Raw genomic sequence first — 22047 nt, 5'->3', positions numbered from 1 at the left:
AATTACAAATCTATAACACTTTCTGACACCAGTTGATTTGGAAAAAAAATAAAGTTGCTGGAGTTCCCCTTTAATATCGGGCTGTGTATTAGGGCTCTTACTAGCACAATAGCATGTATACACAATACACTCACACGTTGCTGCATTCGTTGCCTCATCTGCATAACATCCCTATATGTAAATCACAAATCCAATTAAATCAATTTAATGCCGTTTCCATCTTATTTTTAATGCGCCTTGGATGTGTTCTTCAGCTTTATCCGGCATTAGCGATATCCCTTCATTTATATAGTGTTGGCGAGCGTTGCACCTTTATTACTAGTATTAGCATAGAAGCCTCTCCGTTATGGGTTTTTAGCCATTTCTAAACAAATGGAGGCATCAGGCCGCCTGTAAGCAATGCAAAAACCTCAATAAAGAACTTTAAAGCCTTAATGTATTCATCTAATTCACATTAAATGAGGATGGGAAGGGGGGGGGGGGGGGGGCTTAAGCCCGTTCCTGGAGAACTGCACGGTATAAATAAATCCAAGTGTGTCATTTACCCAAACAACAAAATCTCTTCTGAATAATGGGAAAGCACCTCGGAAAAGTCGTGTAAATGCTGATATTTAAGCTCTTGTTACCAAAGAGCAATGTGTTCTGAATGATGGGATCATTTTCTGCAATGGGATTCAATGTTAACAACATGTTCCAAATGTTAGCTTAAAGCGCGCAATTTAATCACGTAACATTTATAATCGTAAAGAGCCGACGCGTTTCTTCCCTCCCCCAAATCGGTGACACTTTATTCCGCTATTAGATTCTTGGTTTTAAAGGACACTTTCTTAAACCTGTGTATAATAATAATAAGGAGTCTGACTGGCAGGGTAATATCTCTGGAGGTGATTATGTCTTCCACCTATTTACATGGCGATTAGGATTATGCACCTAGTTACATGGTAGTTATACTGCATCACCTAAGTTATTGTCACACATTTCAGCACAACCTGCTTATAAATTTTGTCGGCATCCAGGGTGGAATATATTTCTGAGACTCGTCGAATGGGCAGAGACACCGAGTGCGTCCAGTGGCTGCACCCAGCTTACACTTAGGCTATGCTCACACACTGTAATGAATTCAGAAACCCAGGGCCGGAGTGCTCATTGAATACAACTGCCTGGGTTTCTGAATTCATTCATTTCTATTGATTTCAATAGGACAACACAGAGTGCATCAACTACGGCCGTTGTTTACTGCCGTTATATAAAATAATGTGCGTGTCTATTTTCTACGGCTGCAGTTCGCAAACAACAGGTATAGAAAATAGACTGTTCATACGCTGTGTGGCCGCAGTGTCAATGGTTAAATAATTGGTGTTATTTATGCCCATACAGCCAGCAGATTCTATGGGGGAAAAGAATGTTTCTACGTCTGATAATGCATTATCAGCCAGAGAAACGCACAATACAGCGGCCGTTGTATTAGAACGTGTGAACATAGCCTTAAAGTGTACCTGTCATGACATAAAAAATGAAAATACCCTAGCAAATATATAAAGTGTATCTATTATTTTAAAAAAAACTTCTGACATGTTATAGCAACGGTGTGAGAAGTGTGTATCGGTGGGGTCCGGATGTTGAGCCTGCACTCTGCCCCTTCATCTCCGCACCAAACTAGCAGTGGCGGAACTATAACGGACACCTATGGAACTTCCGGTAGACAGAATTGCAGGAAGTTCCATAGGCTTCTATTATAATACTATTGACAACCAGTTTAGCAGTTTGGAGTGGAGATGTGCTCCTGTCTGTGCTATCTATATGCTGGTGTCACCTGTCACTGTCCTCCTGTCTGTGCAATCTATATACTGGTGTCACCTGTAGCAGTGCTCCTGTCTGTGTTATCTATATACTGGTGTCACCTGTCACTGTCCTCCTGTCTGTGCAATCTATATACTGGTGTCACCTGTAGCAGTGCTCCTGTCTGTGTTATCTATATACTGGTGTCACCTGTCACTGTCGTCCTGTCTGTGCTATCTATATGCTGGTGTCACCTGTCACTGTCCTCCTGTCTGTGCAATCTATATACTGGTGTCATCTGTAGCAGTGCTCCTGTCTGTGCTGTCTATATGCTGGTGTCACCTGTAGCAGTGTTCCTGTCTGTGTTATCTATATACTGGTGTCACCTGTAGCAGTGTTCCTGTCTGTGTTATCTATATACTGGTGTCACCTGTAGCAGTGCTCCTGTCTGTGTTATCTATATACTGGTGTCACCTGTGACTGTACTCCTGTTTGAGTTATCTATATACTGGTGTCATACACTGTAACTGAATAGGTAGGAATCTGGCATCAGCAGTGACTCTTGTCCATACAAGCAGAAAGGAAGCAAATAAAGCAGCACATTGCCCATCTATCCTGCACTGTATACCGTCTCTACCAGTGTATTAATTTATAGAAACAAAAAGAAGAAGAAGAAAAAAAATAGTTTTCTATTTCTTTTTGTTTTATAACAATAGGATTTCGGCCGCACGCTTTGTGGCGGTTTCCGCTCTTCTTCTGAGCTGCTAAATAAACCCACAAAGCAACTGGAAACATCAGAGCCGCGTGTCATCGCGCTTATTCTGGCAGAGAACATCAGAATTATTCCCCAGGGTGGGAGCTTATAGAGCGGAGCTGTGTATCATATCCTATTACTATAACATAAGATGCCAAGTGCCAGCACAGGGCTCCTTTTTGGGGGGGAAACTGCTTAGAAAATTGACTGTGAATAAATTGTATTTCATTGCTCGTGTAGGTGATGAAGGGATCTGTAGGTAAAATAGCAGGAAGAGACATATTGGCTACAGGTAAAGAGGTTACCATAGTAGTCAGGATCCCACAATAGACTTAAAGGGACGGTACGGCCTACAATTGCTTTTACTAATTAGATCCCAATACTGGAACATGTTCTTTTTTCCAATGTATGTTTATTCTCTGACTATAATTTTTATCATTTTATTTGTAGTACAGTATTATGGGGGCAGCCATCTTGCCTACGCTGTTTTTACCAGCATTTAGTGCCATACTTTACGGCACGCCTCATGGATATAGACACAATGAATATCTGCACACCCCATTTCCTGTATGGGACACTTTTGTGAGCATGCTCTGTAGGGGAGGAGTATGGGACACATTGTGAGCATGCTCTGTAGGGGGAGGAGTATGGGACACATTGTGAGCATGCTCTGTAGGGGAGGAGTTGTGAGCCACAGCTATGGTGTGTATGCTGTGTTAGGGTCCTATTAGACAAAGCGATTTTTAGCAATAAACGGCCACAAACGAGATTGTTTATCATTAACTTGAAATCGTTTACCCTATTATACAGAACGATAGTCGTTAGTTACCATTGTTACGGCGATGGGTTATTCCATCTGATCCCAGCAAATGATGGAACAATGTGGAGTTACACTGAACACCTAGTGACCGAATGCAGAAATACAGCCAACGATTAACAATGACTTTGGTTTCAGCATCAAAGAACGATGAACAATTTCTCTTTGGTCGCTTGATTGTTGCTGCATTTACACAAAACGATTATCGTTTAAATTCAAACAATAATTTCCATGATAATCGTCACGTGCAATAGGGCCCTAACCTATATACTGGTGTCATCTGTCACTATACTCCTGTCTGTGCTATCTATATACTGGTGTCACCTGTGACTGTACTCCTGTCTGTGTTATCTATATACTGGTGTCACCTGTCACTATACTCCTGTCTGTGCTATCTATATACTGGTGTCACCTGTGACTGTACTCCTGTCTGTGTTATCTATATACTGGTGTCACCTGTCACTATACTCCTGTTTGTGTTATCTATATACTGGTGTCACCCGTGACTGTACTCCTGTCTGTGTTATCTATATACTGGTGTCACCTGTGACTGTACTCCTGTTTGTGTTATCTATATACTGGTGTCACCTGTCACTATATTCCTGTTTGTGTTATCTATATACTGGTGTCACCTGTGACTGTACTCCTGTCTGTGTTATCTATATACTGGTGTCACCTGTCACTGTACTCCTGTTTGTGTTATCTATATACTGGTGTCACCTGTCACTAGACTCCTGTCTGTGTTACCTATATACTGGTGTCACCTGTCACTGTACTCCTGTTTGTGTTATTTATATACTGGTGTCATTGTGCTCCTGTCTGCGTTATCTATATACTGGTGTCAGTATACTCCTGTCTGTGTTATCTATGTACTGGTGTCACCTGTAGCAGTGCTCCTGTCTATGTTATCTATATACTGGTGTCACCTGTGACTGTACTCCTGTTTGTGTTATCTATATACTGGTGTCACCTGTCACTATACTCCTGTTTGTGTTATATATATACTGGTGTAACCTGTCACTATACTCCTGTTTGTGTTATCTATATACTGGTGTCACCTGTGACTGTACTCCTGTTTGTGTTATCTATATTCTGGTGTCACCTTTCACTAGACTCCTGTCTGTGTTACCTATATACTGGTGTCACCTGTCACTGTACTCCTGTTTGTTTTATTTATATACTGGCGTCATTGTGCTCCTGTCTGCGTTATCTATATACTGGTGTCAGTATACTCCTGTCTGTGTTATCTATATACTGGTGTCACTGTACTCCTGTCTGTGTTATCTATATACTGGTGTCATTGTTCTCCTGTATGTGTTATCTATATACTGGTGTTACCTCTCTCTGTACTCCTGTCTGTGTTATTTATATATGGGTGTCACCTGTAGCAGTGCTCCTGTTTGTGTTAACTATATACTGGTATCATCTGTGACTGTACTCCTGTCTGTGTTATCTATATAATGGTGTCACTGTACTCCTGTCTGTGTTATCTATATACTGGTGTCACTGTACTCCTGTCTGTGTTATCTATATACTGGTGTTACCTCTCTCTGTCTGTGTTATCTACATATTAGTGTGATCTGTCATTGTCCTACCATCTGTGTTATCTATATACTGGTGTCACCAGCCACTGTACTCTTGTCTGTGTTAACTATATACTGGTGTCACCTGTCACTGTCCTCCTGTCAGTGTTATCTATATACTGGTGTCACTGTTCTCCTGTCTGTTTTATCTATATACTGCTGTCACCTGTCTCTGTCCTCTTGTCTTGTGTTATCTATATACTGCTGTCACCTGTCTCTGTCCTCTTGTCTTGTGTTATCTATATACTTGTGTCACCTGTCACTGTGTTCCTGTCTATGTTTTCTATATACTGGTGTCACTTGTCGCTGTTCTCCTGTACTCCACTTTCTCGTCATGAACATGCTCAGAACTCTATACACGGCTGCTCCTGGCTATACTGGGCTAATAACCATGTAAATGGCCGTCATTCACTGTTCATTCGGCAATCGGCTTCTCGTGATGTTATTGCAGAGAGATGATCTGCTCCACAGACAGCCCAAGGTTTTCAGATATAAAAAATCCCTTTCCATATTAAAAGTTGAACACACCTTCCTTTTAACATTCTAGACGATTCTAACCTGCTGATCTCTCCCTATTGTGCAGGAGGTGCTGAGGATGAGGGTAAGTCTTATAGTCTCTTACCTTCCTCCTCAGCGCTGTTTCCATGTATTTAGTAGCCATATCTACAGGCTAATTGGACGTTACTTTGGTACACTAGGGACGGCCCTCGGCCAGCCTGCTCCATTGATATTCATTAGGGGTGGGCCAGCCAGGGTAGTATCGCTGCTTCTACCCTCAGTGTTAGCCTAAGGATATAACTACTAAATACATGGAAACTGCGCTGAGGATTAAGGTAAGAGACCCCTTCACCCTCAGCGTCTCCTGGGCTCAGCAGGGACATGTCGGCAGCTTGGATTGGTCTAACCTGCTGATCAATAATAATACATATTCCACCATACTATATTAGGCCGATGTACCTGACATGGTTTGTGTGAAATGCGCAGCGCTGCACGCAGGACCCTGATGAAGGAACGTTGGGTCTGAAACGCGTCGGCATTACAAAGGCATTGAAATAAAATTGTGATATGTTTTATACTGAGGAGATTTGTGGTTTCCATTCCTATGCATCTATATACGGCCGAGTGCAGAGGTTTCCTCTCCCCGCTCACCGCTTGGTCCATGCACCGGGACACGTATAGTTGGATACCGCAGTGCTGGCTAAAGCCTTGAATATTTTCTTCTATATTATGGAAATAAGTGTGTGATTACAGAGTAGAGTTGGTGTGGCGATAGATGGGTCCGTAGGCGAAGACATGAGAGCGCTCTCACCTCTTAAACATAGAAAGAAAATAACAAAAGTGCAAAAATGAAATTCGGTCACTAAGGAGTTAAGTCTATAGATGGGGCCACCTAGTCCCCTGACTTAGAGGGATTCTTCCTGCCTGATCTTTCTCTGGAGATCAGTGTCCGCTGAGTCTCTCCTCTCTGTTGCTTCACATGTTACTGAGAGTAAGCTGTAGCTGTCCGGGCTGACAGGCGGTAAGGTACCATGGCGTCTGCCCGCACAGCTGACATCTCTTCATAATTCCTCATTCTGTGAATCCTATTAATAGCAAAATAAAACTTATTACAGGAGTCCTTTTTAGGTGTTTTTTGTGGAATTTTGTAGACAATATTTACAGTTCCTGACATGGACAGAGGTGGCAGCAGAGAGCACTGTGTCAGACTGGAGAGAATACACCACTTCCTGCAGGACATGCAGCAGCTGATAAGTACTGAAAGGCTAGAGTGTTTTTTTTTTTTTTTAATAGAAGTAAATTAGAAATCTCTGGCATTTACTGGCAACAGTTGAGTTGAAAGAAATTTTTTGGGGTGACCCCCTTACATGAACTAATTATTGCTAATAATTCCTAAGAACGCTCATTCATCCAATCGGAGCACGGAAAAGAGCCGGCGCTCAGCCGACAGAAGTCAGCAAATACCTGCTCATCTGGTGATCTTGCGATTGTGTGGCCGTTAAAATCATTATCAGCGCTCTATGGTGGATGTCAAAAACAGCCAGTGATATAGATAGATGATGGAATTGAATAGAAGATTGGAGCGTGTGAGGCAGAGTAACACAGAGGGATAAAGAGACTCCACACATACACTGAAACCATGTAAATATGATGTATACAGTTACGTAGCTTAGTAGGATGACAGAAGCCAGACACCCAGCTCATAGTTATGACAAGAGAAATGGCAAAACATTTCCTCATTTTATTCCTTCCCGATGCCAAATCCCTGGATCAGCGACACTTCCAGAATCTAGTGACTATAACCTGCAATATCACTACACTCCGGGAATGCATCCAGGACCCTTTTATTGTTCATTGTGACCACTTCCACTGGCAGAGAGCTCCCTAGCTTCACTGCTCTTACAGTAAAGAATTATACAGAGCTCCATAGTCTCACTGCTCTTACAGTAAAGAATTATACAGAGCTCTATAGTCTCACTGCTCTTACAGTAAAGAATTATACAGAGCTCCATAGTCTCACTGCTCTTACAGTAAAGAATTATACAGAGCTCCATAGTCTCACTGCTCTTACAGTAAAGAATTATACAGAGCTCCCTAGCTTCACTGCTCTTACAGTAAAGAATTATACAGAGCTCCATAGTCTCACTGCTCTTACAGTAAAGAATTGTACAGAGCTCCATAGTCTCACTGCTCTTACAGTAAAGAATTATACAGAGCTCCATAGTCTCACTGCTCTTACAGTAAAGAATTATACAGAGCTCTATAGTCTCACTGCTCTTACAGTAAAGAATTATACAGAGCTCCCTAGCTTCACTGCTCTTACAGTAAAGAATTATACAGCGCTCTATAGTCTCACTGCTCTTACAGTAAAGAATTATACAGAGCTCCATAGTCTCACTGCTCTTACAGTAAAGAATTATACAGAGCTCCATAGTCTCATTGCTCTAAGTTGGGCCGCCATCAGGGCAGTATTGGCGGTACAGCTGTCAGGGGCCCGAGGCAAAACTGGAATCAGGGGGGCCCGGCCATCCAGCCTCCCTGCATAGAGACTCCTGCCAGCTGTACCGCACACTGCAGCTCCCTGTCAGCCTGCTCACTGTCTCTATACAGTAATCGTACTATAAAGAGACAGGAAAGAAGGGTGACAGGGAGGTGTAGACACAAGCAGGGCCCCCTCCTCACTCCCCCGGGCCCCTCCCCCACACACTCACTACTTTCTCTGCTAGCTTCCTGCTCTCTATGATGCCGGGAGAGAAGAGGGGGAGGGGCCCGGAGCGGCTGTGAGGAGAAGAGCTGAAGCTGAGACCTGCACCACATGGACCCCCTGTAGCTTCCCTGCTGAGTAAGTATAGTGTGTGTGTGTGTGTGTGTGTGTCAGTAGTATGGATCATGGATATGTATTGTGCATAAGTGCATAAATCTGTGTAAAGTGTGACTGTAGTGTATACAGCATGTGTTGGGTGTGTATGATGGATGGAAGGATGGATGATATATATGTGCATTTGTGGGTATGATGGATGTATGATATACATGTGCATGTGTGTGTGATGGATGTATGATATACATGTGTATGTGTTGTGTGTGGATGATGGATGGATGATATACATGTGTATGTGTTGTGTGTGGATGATGGATGGATGATATACATGTGTATGTGTGTTGTGTGTGGATGATGGATGGATGGATGGATGGATGATATACATGTGTGTTGTGTGTGGATGATGGATGGATGATATACATGTGTGTTGTGTGTGGATGATGGATGGATGATATACATGTGTGTTGTGTGTGGATGATGGATGGATGATATACATGTGTGGATGATGGATGGATGATATACATGTGTGTTGTGTGTGGATGATATACATGTGTGTTGTGTGTGGATGATGGATGGATGATATACATGTGTGTTGTGTGTGGATGATGGATGGATGATATACATGTGTGTTGTGTGTGGATGATGGATGGATGATATACATGTGTGTTGTGTGTGGATGATGGATGATATACATGTGTGTTGTGTGTGGATGATATACATGTGTGTTGTGTGTGGATGATGGATGGATGATATACATGTGTGTTGTGTGTGGATGATGGATGGATGATATACATGTGTGTTGTGTGTGGATGATGGATGGATGATATACATGTGTGTTGTGTGTGGATGATGGATGATATACATGTGTGTTGTGTGTGGATGATGGATGATATACATGTGTGTTGTGTGTGGATGATATACATGTGTGTTGTGTGTGGATGATGGATGGATGATATACATGTGTGTTGTGTGTGGATGATATACATGTGTGTTGTGTGTGGATGATGGATGGATGATATACATGTGTGTTGTGTGTGGATGATGGATGGATGATATACATGTGTGTTGTGTGTGGATGATGGATGATATACATGTGTGTTGTGTGTGGATGATGGATGATATACATGTGTGTTGTGTGTGGATGATATACATGTGTGTTGTGTGTGGATGATGGATGGATGATATACATGTGTGTTGTGTGTGGATGATATACATGTGTGTTGTGTGTGGATGATGGATGGATGATATACATGTGTGTTGTGTGTGGATGATGGATGGATGATATACATGTGTGTTGTGTGTGGATGATGGATGGATGATATACATGTGTGTTGTGTGTGGATGATGGATGATATACATGTGTGTTGTGTGTGGATGATATACATGTGTGTTGTGTGTGGATGATGGATGGATGATATACATGTGTGTTGTGTGTGGATGATGGATGGATGATATACATGTGTGTTGTGTGTGGATGATGGATGATATACATGTGTGTTGTGTGTGGATGATGGATGGATGATATACATGTGTATACATAAGCACACAGCAAAGAATGTACATCCAAGCAAACTCAGCAAAACCATGTATAGCTTTATTATCCATACAGAAAACTCACTATAAGTCTGATACTTGGTTCCATAACAAACAAAAGAACCCAATGACCAAATTCTGCATCCAGGATCCTTTTACAGTGTGCATGCGGCTATCACAACTGACAGCGGCCTCTAACCGCTCCTGAGCAGCTTCATATGCAGCAAGGGTCTGCTGCATATGAAGCACCCACCACTGCTGATGACTGTGGCCCACGATCATCTAACCATTGCAGTCCCGTCCCCTATCATCTCCCTCTTGGATCTGCCGCTGCAGCCAGCGATCGCTTGCACTCCCATCCTCCCCTGGAACCGTCACAGTAGCCTGCTGTCCCTCGCACCCCCAGCCCCCCCCCCAAAAAAAACAACTCAACAACTCCCAGCACAACAACTCCCAGCATATAATGGAGGTATGCTGGGAGTTGTAGTGCACAAAGAGGTATGCCAGGAGTTGTGTCGGGCGGCTGCTGCTGCACAACTGCCACTCCCAGCATACCTCCTTGTGCACTATAACTCCCAGCATACCTTCACATGCACTAAAACTCCCAGCATACCTTCTTGTGCACTACAACTCTCAGCATACCTTCATGTGCACTACAACTGTTGTGGTGCACAAGGAGTTATGCTAGAAGTTGTAGTGCACAAGAGGGTATGCTGGGAGTTGTAGTGCACAAGGAGGTATGCTGGGAGTTGTAGTGCACAAGGAGGTATGCTGGGAGTTGTAGTGCACAATGAGGTATGCTGGGAGTTGTAGTGCACAAGGAGGTATGCTGGGAGTTGCAGTTGTGCAGCAGCAGCCTCCCCATACAACAATAACTCCCAGCATATCCTCTTGTGCACTACAACTCCTAGCATACCTTTCTGTTCACTACAACTCCCAGCATAGCTCCTTGTGCACAAGGAGGTATGCTTAGAGTTTTTGTGCACAAGGAGGTATGCTGGGAGTAGTTGTGCACAAGGAGCTATGCTGGGAGTAGTTGTGCACAAGGAGCTATGCTGGGAGTAGTTGTGCACAAGGAGGTATGCTGGGAGTAGTTGTGCACAAGGAGGTATGCTAGGAGTAGTTGTGCACAAGGAGGTATGCTTTATTAAGTATCGAATTGGTATCAAGTAAGGATGGTCCGAACCTGCCGAGGTTTGGGATTGTACGAACCTGAACTCTCGGCAATGATTCCCGCTGTCTGGCTGCTCCGTGGATACAGCCTATGGCTATGACTGTATCCCAGTTTTCCAGGGGGTCCTCCAGCTGTATCCACCCGCTCCACAGAGTAGACAGACAGCGGGAATCATTGCCGAGAGTTCAGGTTCGGACCATCCCTAGTATCAAGCATTGAAATAAAAAAGATGGTGTCGGTATGAAACGCAAAATTCTGGTGATATCCCTACCTGCTACATATAATTGTGCCATGAATGGTTTGTTCCCTATATTTTATGTTCTCATACGCACCATATTCTGGTCTGATGTATCATTATTATTGCCCTTGGACATGCTCTGAGTCTGATACATGCATATACAGTTTGAAGAGAACCATCTTTTTTGGGGGCATTGACCAATTCCCCGATATTGTGGGAATATACGGATGACACGTTTAGAAGCATTGGGGGAGATTTATCAGACATGGTGTAAAGTGAGACTGGCTCAGTCGCCCCCGGCAACCAATCAGATTCCACCTTTCATTTTCCAAAGAGTCTGTGAGGAATGAAAGGTGGAATCTGATTGGTTGCCGGGGAGGACTGAGCCAGTCTCACTTTACACCATGTCTGATAAATCTCCCCCATGGTGCTTGTACACTGACCGCACACAGGTTTGTAGAATCATTGTAAATTATTATTGCGGTACTGTGTAAATAATGGACCCAATTTAGTTTATGACTTAGTGAGACGATACGTGTGGAGTCTCATCCACTCATGGCAATGTAACTCCATGTACTTGTCCTGCAGATGCCTGAGTCACATGGTAACTGGCAGTGTCTGATATCTGGTCAGTGTAGGGACCTTTATCATTGTTTGTGACAGTGTCAGGTGGGTCTGTGGTACTGTGCCCACCCTGCTCTTCAACTATGGCGCTGTCATTATGCTGCTGCTTCCGAAAACGATTGACAGCCGGCTCATCTTTGGCTAAATTGAAATCCTGCACAGCCAGCTGCCAATCATTCTTGGAGGGTGGTCTGGAGGCAGAGCAGTGGTCCAAGAGCTGGGCGGGTGTGAACAGTGTCATAGATCCGCCTCATTCCTAGTCACCTAGAAAATGCAATGCAGGTAACAGGAAACTGGCAGCTCTAATATGTGCATATCTGTACTTATATAATAGGGCTTGTGCATGGAAATTGGCTGGTGTGAGACATATCCGAAAAAAAAACAATCTTCCAGTGGCATCTGCCTCTGCACACCGCTCCGGAGACGTCAGTAAAGATACGTCTCAGATTGTTTTGTTAATGGGGGGCCCAGACACTTCAGCTGTATGGGGCCCTGAAATTCCTGATGGCTGCCCTGGCTCTAACAGTAAAGAATTATACAGAGCTCCATAGTCTCACTGCTCTTACAGCAAAGAATTATACAGAGCTCCATAGTCTCACTGCTCTTACAGCAAAGAATTATACAGAGCTCCATAGTCTCACTGCTCTTACAGCAAAGCATATGTATAAAAAATCCATAGTCTCACTGCTCTTACAGTAAATAATCTCTAGACAGCTCTATAGTCTTAGTGCTTTTACAGTAAATAATCTATACAGAGCTCCACAGTATGACTTCTCTTACAGTAAAGACTCCATACAGAGCTCCATAGTCGCACTGCTTTTACAGTAAAGAATCTAAAGAGAGCTCCATAGTCTCACTGCTCTTCCAGTAAAGAATCTGTAATATTCTGTGATAGTGTAGAGATGTTTTTGTACAGTCCTGGGCAGTGGCGTCGCTAGGCATAATCATTCGGGGCCTAAGCCCCGAATGAATTTTGCCTAGCCCCGAAAGTTTTTTTTTACGCCAGCGCCGAATTAGCACTAGCAGCAGCCGTGACCTCTGACGTCTGGCCTGACCCGCACCTCGGATTGGCCGCGCTGGTACCGCTGAGACGTAGCTTTAGTGACGTCACTCGTCACTTGTGCATCATTGGATGCGTGTGCCGCGGCCGTCCACAGCGGCGCCACGCTCCTGTCCAGCCTCTCTTCTGCCCCCGACAGTCACCCGGCAAGCTCCTGCCCAGCCTCTCTCCTGCCACTGACAGTTACTGCAAGTTGGTGAGTATTGTAACCGGGGTGTGCGGGCGGGCCAGGTGGTGTAGTACAGCGCAGGTTGAGGGGGTACGCAGAAGCTGTGCTGGGAGAAGTGCGGGAGCGGCAGTGAAGGGTCTGAAGGCGCACATGTCTGTGCACTGTGCCTCAGCTCCCCTGTATGCTGCAGCAGCGTGAGGCTGGTGGTGGTCGGGAAGGAGGAGGAAGCTGTGTGCTGCGGTGCAGAGACTGTAGCAGCTTCCTGTGGGCTCCAGTCACCTTGCAGTACATGCACTGCGGGCTCTGTGTGTGGGGGAGCTGAGGAGGCACAGCGGCTGCTGAAGCATCTGGCCGACAGGTGGCCGAATCTGGACTTGAGCGAGGAGGCCAGGGAGCACCACCACAGATGCAGGTAGTGGGGTTGGGGTTTAAGAGGGGGGGGGGGAGTTGCTGAAATGCTGGGGGGCCACTGACCGACGATTTACTTCCCCCTGGCTGGTCCCCGGGATATCCCGACAAGCCCCGCCCCCTGATGACAAGCCCCGCCCCCAGAACCGGCTTGTCACACAGTATACTGTATAAGTGAGGTCTCCCAGCTATCCAGTATATACTGTATAAGTGAGGTCACCCAGCTATGCAGTATATAGTATAACTGAGGTCACCCAGCTATCCAGTATATACTGTATAAGTGAGGTCACCCAGCTATCCAGTATATACTGTATAAGTGAGGTCAACCAGCTATGCAGTATATACTGTATAAGTGAGGTCCCCCAGCTATCCAGTATATACTGTATAACTGAGGTCACCCAGCTATCCAGTATATACTGTATAAGTGAGGTCACCCAGCTATGCAGTATATACTGTATAAGTGAGGTCACCCAGCTATCCAGTATATAGTATAAGTGAGGTCACCCAGCTATCCAGTATATACTGTATAAGTGAGGTCACCCAGCTATCCAGTATATACTGTATAAGTGAGGTCCCCCAGCTATCCAGTATATACTGTATAAGTGAGGTCACCCAGCTATCCAGTATATACTGTATAACTGAGGTCACCCAGCTATCCAGTATATAGTATAAGTGAGGTCTCCCAGCTATCCAGTATATACTGTATAAGTGAGGTCCCCCAGCTATCCAGTATATACTGTATAAGTGAGGTCACCCAGCTATGCAGTATATACTGTATAAGTGAGGTCCCCCAGCTATCCAGTATATACTGTATAAGTGAGGTCACCCAGCTATCCAGTATATACTGTATAAGTGAGGTCACCCAGCTATCCAGTATATACTGTATAAGTGAGGTCACCCAGCTATCCAGTATATACTGTATAAGTGAGGTCCCCCAGCTATCCAGTATATACTGTATAAGTGAGGTCCCCCAGCTATCCAGTATATACTGTATAAGTGAGGTCACCCAGCTATCCAGTATATACTGTATAACTGAGATCACCCAGCTATCCAGTATATAGTATAAGTGAGGTCACCCAGCTATGCAGTATATACTGTATAAGTGAGGTCACCCAGCTATCCAGTATATACTGTATAAGTGAGGTCACCCAGCTATGCAGTATATACTGTATAAGTGAGGTCACCCAGCTATCCAGTATATACTGTATAAGTGAGGTCACCCAGCTATCCAGTATATACTGTATAAGTGAGGTCACCCAGCTATCCAGTATATAGTATAACTGAGGTCACTCAGCTATCCAGTATATACTGTATAAGTGAGGTCCCCCAGCTATCCAGTATATACTGTATAAGTGAGGTCCCCCAGCTATCCAGTATATACTGTATAAGTGAGGTCACCCAGCTATCCAGTATATACTGTATAAGTGAGGTCCCCCAGCTATCCAGTATATACTGTATAAGTGAGGTCCCCCAGCTATCCAGTATATACTGTATAAGTGAGGTCACTCAGCTATCCAGTATATAGTATAACTGAGGTCACCCAGCTATCCAGTATATACTGTATAAGTGAGGTCCCCCAGCTATCCAGTATATACTGTATAAGTGAGGTCCCCCAGCTATCCAGTATATACTGTATAAGTGAGGTCCCCCAGCTATCCAGTATATACTGTATAAGTGAGGTCACCCAGCTATCCAGTATATACTGTATAAGTGAGGTCCCCCAGCTATCCAGTATATACTGTATAACTGAGATCACCCAGCTATCCAGTATATACTGTATAACTGAGATCACCCAGCTATCCAGTATATAGTATAACTGAGGTCACCCAGCTTTCCCAGTATCCTGTTATCAGTATGTTGGAGGTCACCCAGCTTTCCCAGTATCCTGTTATCAGTATGATGGAGGTCAACCAGCTTTCCTAGTATCCTGCTATCAGTATGGTGGAGGTCACACAGCTTTCCCAGTATCCTGTTATCAGTATGATGGAGGTTACCCAGCTTTCCAAGCATCTTATACTGAGCATGATATGGTCACCCAGCTTTCCCACCATCTTGTAGTCAGTATAAAGGTTTTTGAATTTTGTAGAATCTTATCTGGTATAAGTTCCCTGAAGTAGAGAAGGTTGGGAAACACTGGTCTAGAGGATAGAAGTTAGGGCAGACCTTCCAGAGGCTGTGTGCACAGGGGGAGCTGTGAAGGAACTGCCTGTGTCTGCTTAGTTGCAGTTATTATGAGTGGCGGCAATAGCGGTCATTGGGGTTACTAGCTTGTGCACTGGGCTCCTTCGCTAACCTCTTATGACGGCACTCAGAGGGCTCGGGCCCCGAATGTTTTAGAACCCTAGCAACGCCCCTGGTCCTGGGTATAAATAGAGAGATCTCTGTACATAGTTATTAGCTTGCCCTTCAGCCATCTCTTTCTGGGCCCTGTAGTCCTCCCATTGGTTACCCAGCCCCCTCCCATGTGCGGTCTGAGAAGTGATGTATATGGCGGGAGGAGGACTATTCCCTCATCATTTGTTTCCACGTGGGGTTACACCACAGCGACTTCCTTACGTGCGACTCTCTATACCGGCGTCCATCATCTCTCTACCAGACAAAGAGCAAAGCACAATCCGAAGCCGAGAAATTACACATCTCCTCCGTTATTTAAACAAAACTCGCAGACAATCGCCATCTTTCAAACTAAAAAAAAAAAAAACACATAAGAATGTGTCTGTGAAAAAAAAAAGATGTATTTCCTCGGCGTCTCGGATGTCGGTGACAAATTCAGTTTATGGAATTTTATTACTAAGTGCAAATAATTCCCATAGTTGTAAGAAACAAGAAGCAGGTGCCGGGCGCCGCCTCATTTGCATATAAATGAAATCATTTCAGTGCACGACAGAATATTAGAAAATATACATTTTATGCCGAGCTCCTGATAGACTCACAAATATTAAGGTTATACATTGCCATTTTGAGAAGCATGTTGCATATCAATGACAACGCCATATAACCAAAATCCAATTATGTTTAGTCTGTTTCAGTGTTCGACTCTCAGAGAAGATCCATTTTAATACAAACAAGTTGAAATACAACTGCTAAATAATTGCATTCACCGAGGTCAACAAGGTATATCAAGGCTGACGCAGGTAAGGCTCGCCTCTCCCAGACTCCAAATTAAAATGGCTAAAAGTGGCTGACGGAAAGATTTTAACAATACAATATCATTACCGCTGCTTGAAAAGGTGACGGAACCCGGCTATGAATTGTATAATTAGCCAATCCGCCCGGATTGGGGAGACGAGAGCGTGTCACTTCGCTGCTTGTGATTAATGGACGTAATGGAGCAGAAGTAATGCCGCAACCGGAGGCAAACTTTGTGCCTAATGCCGCATCATCTCCACCGGATCAGTCGCCTTCCATTGGGCCATAGCGCCACATTGTGTCTTACATGGTTACTGATGACCCGTGCTAAATGGGAAATGTGGTCTATGTGTTCGCCGCTCTCTGATTTATTATAATGTACGCGCATTTTCATGTTGGTATAAGCGAAATGTCACGCTGAACAATCTGGCCACATGGAGGATGGTTCTCCCTGTGATCTCAGGCCGAGAATCCTTGTAAACACCCAGGGGCCCCGTCATACATGTTCTTGGCTGCATTAAAGGGACAGGCTTAGATAGGAACAGGAAAGGTATCCAAATGTATCCAGAAATTGTGTAATAGCGATGCGCGTCCCATGGCTGACGGTTGCCCAAACACCTGATACCTCTTCCTGCTCCTGATCTTCTCTCCTGTGCTCCGCAGCTTCCCAGTTAGGGCGGCTGCAGTGTCTGAGCGGCCTGTCAGCTAACAGGACGCTGCTGCTGCCGGGACCGGGAAAGTGCAGAGCACAGGAGAGAAGATCAGGAGCAGGAAGAGGTACGGTATCAGGGGTTTGCATGGACATCGCTAGCAATGTCCATGCAGCTCTTACTGCCCGTTATCAAGCCGTCTAATAGGTCCAGTAAACAAGCGCCGATCTAGTAGATCCCCAGGGAGGCATGAAGACGCCCATATCCTTACACCCCATATCCTTACACCCGCAATGGCTTGGATCGTAGGCCTGAACCCGCTGCATCCTATGGGACTATTGCTGCTTTTACCTGGAATGATTATCGGTCTAATTGTCGAGATAACGTTCGCATTTGAGCGATAATCGTTACGTGTAAACACAGCGAACGATCAAGCGACGAGCGAGAAGTCATTCATTGTGATCTATCAACATGTTCTGAAATGGTCGTTGGTCGTTCGCAAAAAATTTGCAGATCGCTTCGTGTAAACAGTCTTTCAAAGATTCACCCTATGTGTGAGATGGGCTTAAGTGATCTTAAAAACGATCGCAATAACGATTTTTCTAACGATTTTTCTCTGTCTAAACGCTGATCGTTATAAAAACCAAATCGTTGCTTCAAAATTGTTAAACGATCGATTGGGCGAATTATCGCTCCGTGTAAACATAGCATAAGATGCCTAAGCATAAGATTAGACAAAGCGATTTTTAACGATAGACGAGATTGTTTAATGTTAACCTGAAATCAGTCACTGCACTCCCCAGAACGATAGTCGTCACTTGCGATCGCTACTGTAATCATTTACTCCATCTGATCCCAGAAAGTGATGGAACGATGTGGAATTACACTGACATTGATTTTGGTGTCGGCACCAAACAAACAAACGAACGATTTCTTGTTGGTCGTTTGATCGTTGCTGCATTTACATGAAATGATTATCGTTGAAATTTGAACAATATAACGATAATTTGCACGATAATCGTCCTGTGTAACAGGGCCCTTAATGAGGGAGCAGTGAGCTGATGGCTCTGGTTCTGCCATTCTACTGCCCTGCGTCTGCAGATACACCTGGAGCTGATAGAGCTCGGAGCCCAGATGGCTGGTGCTTGTGGTGCCCCTTGGTTGTGGCCATACAGGCTGCGTGCTGTGCACCCCACCCTGGACTTGTGACCAGGAGGACCCATAAGCCGTCTGCCAGGTCTCCAACACTTCCCTCCATATACAAAGCTGCTAAACCGTATGAAACACAAAAAACTCCAATAGACTGGTGGAAGATTAAGAGAACGCTGAATATTTAATAAGAGAAATCTCAGATTCACACAGGAAAACTGCAAATCAGCAATTAGAAGAAGTCCCGGCGCGTTCTCACATCCGAGCCGCCTCCCTGCCCGCTCCGTCTGGACCCGCTCCCCGTCATATCACGCTTCTAACTCTTCACGTAGCTTCAGGCGACTCTACAAAACGCCCGTCTGTCTCTCTGAGCGTTTTCTTCAGGTGTCACTCAGGAAAGGTCTGATGAGAGGAGAAGATGGCGGCTACAATGGCGTCGCCCCCATTAATGAGGCGGAGATGCACTGCAGTGAGTAATGCGCCAGAGACGGACGGGGAACGCCATATAAATATAGCAGCCGGCACTATTCATCTGATGTAAATCCCATCTCCTCATGTAATTTATTGTTGTCACGGCTGCCAGACACAAGTAAATAAAAAGTTGTTTTTTTTTATGTAATTTTGGATTAAATAGGTTTTGATTCTAATGCGCGGGGATTTGATGTGAGAATGAAGTGCAGTCTTAGAGAAATACAACTCGCCGGATTTTATATTAGGACACTAATAAATCTTAACATACATCCAATTAAAATAATACATTGGTGCCGACTCTAATCCTCCTGGGTAAACATCTTTTTAGCATCTTGAGGCGGAGAAGAAATATAAGAATGCCACTCAATAGCGCTGTCATATGCAAATTCCACTCATAGCCCTGGAAATAAAGCACACAGCTCCTAACAGGAATAAGGCCACATTCACACCCTACCGAGCTTTGTTAGACAATATTAGAGCCCATTGATTTCTATTGGGCTGTTCACACTGTCCGTATCTGCAAAACTGACTGTCAAGCTCTTGTACAGACTGTAAGGACGGGTTCACACTGCATTTTTGCAGCACGTTCAATGGATCCGTTTTTAAATGGTTACTTTGAATGTACATGAAAATGCGGTCAACCATGTACACTAAAAAATAGGGAAAAAAATCCGTTTTGACCCGTTTTTCTTTTATAATGGAAGTCAATGGGAAAACGGATCAAAACAAATTGCACACAATTGCGTCTGTTTTTGCATCCTTTTCCCCCTAGAAAACGTATACTTTAAATGGACTCCATGAACGCAGTGTGACCCCAGCCTAATTGCACTTACACTCAGCTATACACACTGCTGTATATAATGTGCTTGCACTCCTACTCAGCTATACACACTGCTGCTATAATGTGCCTGCACTTACATTCAGCCATTCACACTGCTGTATATAAAGTTTCAGTCACTGTCCTCCTGCACAGCTGATTTTTCACTTCCTGATTGGTCCAAGCTGAACACACCCCCTTCCCCATTGCTGTCATGTGACCAGACAGACCTCTGACAGCTGCTTCTCTATTCTAGCCTGTTGTACTACGCTACTGCATTATGGGGATCTGCAGCTCCATCCTGTACCTACAAGCTGCTGCTGCTGTGTTATCAGGGTTATACAGTTAATATACATTATACACCCCATGCTGATTGCTATACTGTACAGTAACTTATATATCACATATCCAGCTGCTGTGTTATCAGGGTTATACAGTTACTATACATTATATACCACATGCTGCTATACTGTACAGTAACTTATATATCACATATCCAGCTGCTGTGTTATCAGGGTTATACAGTTACTATACATTATACACCACATGCTGCTATACTGTACAGTAACTTATATATCACATATCCAGCTGCTGCTGTGTTATGAGGGTTATACAGTTACTATACATTATACACCACATGCTGCTATACTGTACAGTAACTTATATATCACATATTCAGCTGCTGTGTTATCAGGGTTATACAGTTACTATACATTATACACCACATGCTGCTATACTGTACAGTAACTTATATATCACATATCCAGCTGCTGTGTTATCAGGGTTATACAGTTACTATACATTATACACCACATGTTGCTATACTGTACAGTAACTTATATATCACATCCAGCTGCTGCTGTGTTATCAGGGTTATACAGTTACTATACATTATATACCACATGCTTGGTATATAATGCTTGCTTGCTCACTGTACTTGCTGACAAGTGGTTGAAAATAAGTGGAGTTTAAAAAAGGAGTTGAAAGAAGGAGTTACAAGTTCTGGTAAGTGCTAAATCTCTTTCTTTTTCACTGTTTTTGTTGCACTGAGGATGATGGCCGGCGAGATGGAAGGATTCATTCAGTGCGCAGTCTGCCGCATGTACGCACAACTGGAGCAGGAGTTCCAGGGTGACGACCGCTGTGACAGATGGGAGCATGTTGCCCATCTAGAAGCTCAGTTAGAGATCTGGAGAAGCATATTGCAACACTGAGGGAACTTGGCCACCTTGAGAGGGAACTTCTGCTCACTGAGCAGTAAGTTAGTGGGTTAGAGATGGAGGGTGGTGATATAGATCAGGAGGCCCAAGTAAGTAGCTGGGTTAATGTAGTTAGAGGGACCAGTAAGGGATCCAAGAAAAGGAAGGCCACTTCTCCTACTATATGCCCAAGCAAAATTGCCAAGTTAGGTGATGATGCAAGGGCATCCGTGTCAGAAATGGCAGCTCTAGTGGAACCTGTTCTCCCTAACAGCCGGGGGAACAGTCCAACTAGTAGTGGGCGGGATGGTATTGTAGGTAGGCCTAGACAGCTAGTGGTTGTAGGGGATTCTATAATCAGGAAGACGGATAGAATAATTTGTCGCCAAGACCGCCTCAACCGAATGGTTTGCTGTCTCCCTGGTGCCAGGGTTCGGCATGTGGTGGAAAGGGTGGATAAATTACTTGGGGGGGCTGGAGATGACCCAGCTGTCGTGGTCCATGTGGGAACCAATGACAGGATACAAGGTAGGTGGAGGTCTATTAAAAATAATTTTAGAGAACTAGGTGCTAAGTTGAAGGGAAGGACCTCCAAGGTGGTATTCTCTGGAATACTGCCTGTGCCATGCGCATCGCAGGAAAGACAGCGGGAGCTTAGGGAGTTAAATGCATGGCTCAAGTCGTGGTGTAGAGAAGAAGGGTTTGGGTTTTTAGAGCACTGGGCTGACTTTTCATTGGGGTACAATCTGTTTTCCGCAGATAATTTGCACCTTAATGGAAGGGGGTCCGCTGTGCTGGGGGAGAGAATCCTAGAAGGGGTGGAGGGGTTTTTAAACTAGGGATGTGGAGGGAGGACAATGTAGTATGTAATGTAGTGGCAGATAGGTTAGAGAGGGGACAGAACAATGAGGAGGGAGGAGAAGGGTCCTGTGGGGGGAGGATAAAAACAGTGCATAGGGAGATACATATGTTGCGGATGAGCAGTGGGGATGATTGTAGCCACAGCACAGTAATAAATCCCATTTCTTATAATGAAGCGGTTAAACTCGATGGTAATATAAAGTGTATGGTTACTAATGCCAGAAGTCTAGCCAGCAAGATGGGGGAGCTGGAGGCCTTGGTTCTGGAGGAGTCCATTGATGTGGTTGGTGTGACTGAGACATGGCTGGACTCCTCA

The sequence above is a fragment of the Dendropsophus ebraccatus genome, chromosome 4 (genome assembly GCF_027789765.1).
Source record: "Dendropsophus ebraccatus isolate aDenEbr1 chromosome 4, aDenEbr1.pat, whole genome shotgun sequence".
NCBI classification, from domain to species: Eukaryota; Metazoa; Chordata; class Amphibia; order Anura; family Hylidae; genus Dendropsophus; species Dendropsophus ebraccatus.
The sequence above is the reverse complement of the archived record's forward strand: the minus strand, read 5'-3'. Positions refer to the sequence as shown.